A 2,563-nucleotide genomic window follows, 5' to 3' on the forward strand; every position below is an offset into this window, starting at 1 on the left:
TGAAAACGAATATATATTAATTTATATTTTATATCACACAGTTCGTACGTGAAAGTTCTTTCCCAGGAAGCAATTTTCGACGGAAGGTTCAAAGTTCAACACTATTAGGGGGGAAGGGGGACATGGGACATCTGAAAGCTCCCCAAAACCTTTCTGCGTTATTTCGTTCTTCACGCGGCCTCACTAAATTAAATTACTAAACTTATAATTAATGTTACAAAAAAGGTGTACATCCATCCTACACAAACCACGGAGATCCGATAGCCACAAAACGAAAACAATAAGTTGGAATATTGTTAAGAAAAAAAAAATCGCCATATTTTCTAATGCTTTCATCACTAATAAGTATTTCACTGGCTTTCCAATTGGTGTTTAATGTTTTCTCAAGATGTATATATCAGTGTTGTTGATGCTCGTACTCAGCTTGTGAATATCGTATTGCAATTTGTTTTCGTTTTTTCTTCTCCCTTCTCTTTTTTGAATTCCCTTCCACCCACGCCCGGCGCCTTTCTGTTCCATCTAGAAGACTTGCTGGGAATTCCGGCTGGCAATAACCAGCCATCTTTTATATACATATTTGTATACGTATATGTATATTAATATACATTTATCAATGAATATAAATATACATAAACATATATACATATATACTTACATGCTTCCCGAAACTCCGCAGTCAACTGCATTTCTATCAGTGCTCGATCTACAATGCAATACCGAAGTTTCGTTTTGAGTTTTGCTTCAGTGAATGCAAAGCACCAGAATCATGAGCTCGGATGCACGGATCGGCGTTCACCCGGGCGTGTGGAGAATTCAAATAATTACTGAAATACTATCTTTACTTTAAATATTAGAAATGAAGACGAGCATACCGTAGGAGTGGCGCTATTATAAATATAAATTGTGTCAGATCTAATTTTTCTATCACAAACTGGTTCCACTAACGTTATTATAGTTGGTTTTATCATTATTACTATTATTATTACTTTTTTGGAGAATAAGACTAGCGCTGTTTAATACGGTTGATAAGAGAAAACGGTAGTCCAACTAGCGCTGTTACGGTGTACGGGACTTTCATCTGCCCTGCTCTCACCCCAGCCTTCTAAGAACAACAGCCAAACCAAACCCCAGGCAAACGTACTAGCACTCAGCACTCGACGTATAATTGCGCGAAGAGTAATTGGATTTTTGTTTCAATTCAGTACAAACGGTGACAAATCCAATGCATTATTAGTTCCTAGGCTAAGGGACACTTCAATTAAAAAAAAGGTTTATGCTACCCTTAAATCGTACTCATGGCAGATTGCGCACAGATCAATTTGTTTTTCTAAATGATGACGAAGAGCTAAACGTAAGGAAATCCTAACAAAAATGCTGTAACACATAAGCTCCCCGCAAAAGGTACTGCTACATTGCATTCATCGATCAGTGCACATCTCACAAAATAAGGTTGTAAGGATTATTATTATAAGAAAATACGTATATAACACGATGACACACAGAGTGCCGCTTCTTGTTCTGTAGATTTGTTCATCTAGGTTTAAAAGCTAGAATGCTATGCAGTAGTAGCAACTTGTGAATGTCTAGAATGTCCCATCTGTTCTTCATTTCTTCTGCGAAACTGAATCGATACACTATTTTAATATCAAAAGCATAATCATCCAAATTCAACATATGGTGTACCGAAAAACAGTGCGCCGGGGGTGAAAGGCATAATTACTCAACGAACATATTGCATCACTTGCATGCTGTTGCAAAAAGCATGTTCTCGAGTGCATATGCGTGTCGATTCCTTAAATTAGGCAGAAATGGTGCTGCTACTTCTTTGTAGTTGGATTACGTTGCTTTCATTCGCATTCGTCACTTGTTATCCGACCCGACGCCAGGTGGCTTCGTTTTGCCTTTCTTCTTTTCATAGCCTACAGCTGCTCTCGCCTGGCGAGAGCGATGTGATCAGAACTCCCAATTGAATTTAAAATTGTACTCCAATTTATCGACCTTTCGTATGCAAGGGTGTGCTTACTATTAACAAAATAAAAAGAATACTAAAAGTATACCGTTTAACTCAAAATACTGCCAACGTGAATTATCAGTATAACAGGTCTAATAAAAAAGAATCATTGTCCCTAGGTTACCTAGCTACTCCTAAACAACACTTCTTTCTTCTACCCTTCGTGATCCTATTTGCACGGTTGATAGCGCTCGTACCAGCACGCACCGTTTCTAACGCTATGTGTATTGCTCTCCCGAAGAATTCCAATCGGTTTCCTGGTTTGTTTTTGTTTTGGCACTAACGTAGTTCATTAAAGAATAAATCATTCCAATGATCTAAAAGGCCTTTAAAATTCATCGTTTGTTAGGGGCTTAATATTTCGAGAGGAATAACCAGTAGGCAAGGGTATGTTAAATTAATTTTAAAATGGTTTACTTTCGCCCCATTCTTTTGAGGGCGATCTAATTAAACGGGTGAGCGATCTAATTAAACAGCTTGGTTTTAAAATAGAGCTTGTCGGGTATAAGACCCGACGCCGCAAGCCTCTTATTTAATTCATTCGTTCCGCCG

General features: G+C 38.0%; 1 protein-coding gene across 2 annotated transcripts in view; it reads right to left on the bottom strand.

Annotated features, from left to right (window-relative positions):
* Window positions 1-2,563, bottom strand: part of LOC126579887 (double-stranded RNA-specific editase Adar) — a 16,876-nt gene continuing 14,313 nt past the window's right edge. For both annotated transcript variants that reach the window (XM_050243588.1, XM_050243587.1), the window contains one exon: window positions 1-2,563. This exon is cut by the window's right edge and continues 1,134 nt beyond it. The gene's annotated coding sequence lies outside the window, so the exon portion shown is untranslated.

The sequence above is a fragment of the Anopheles aquasalis genome, chromosome Y, assembly GCF_943734665.1.
Source record: "Anopheles aquasalis chromosome Y, idAnoAquaMG_Q_19, whole genome shotgun sequence".
NCBI lineage: Eukaryota > Metazoa > Arthropoda > Insecta > Diptera > Culicidae > Anopheles > Anopheles aquasalis.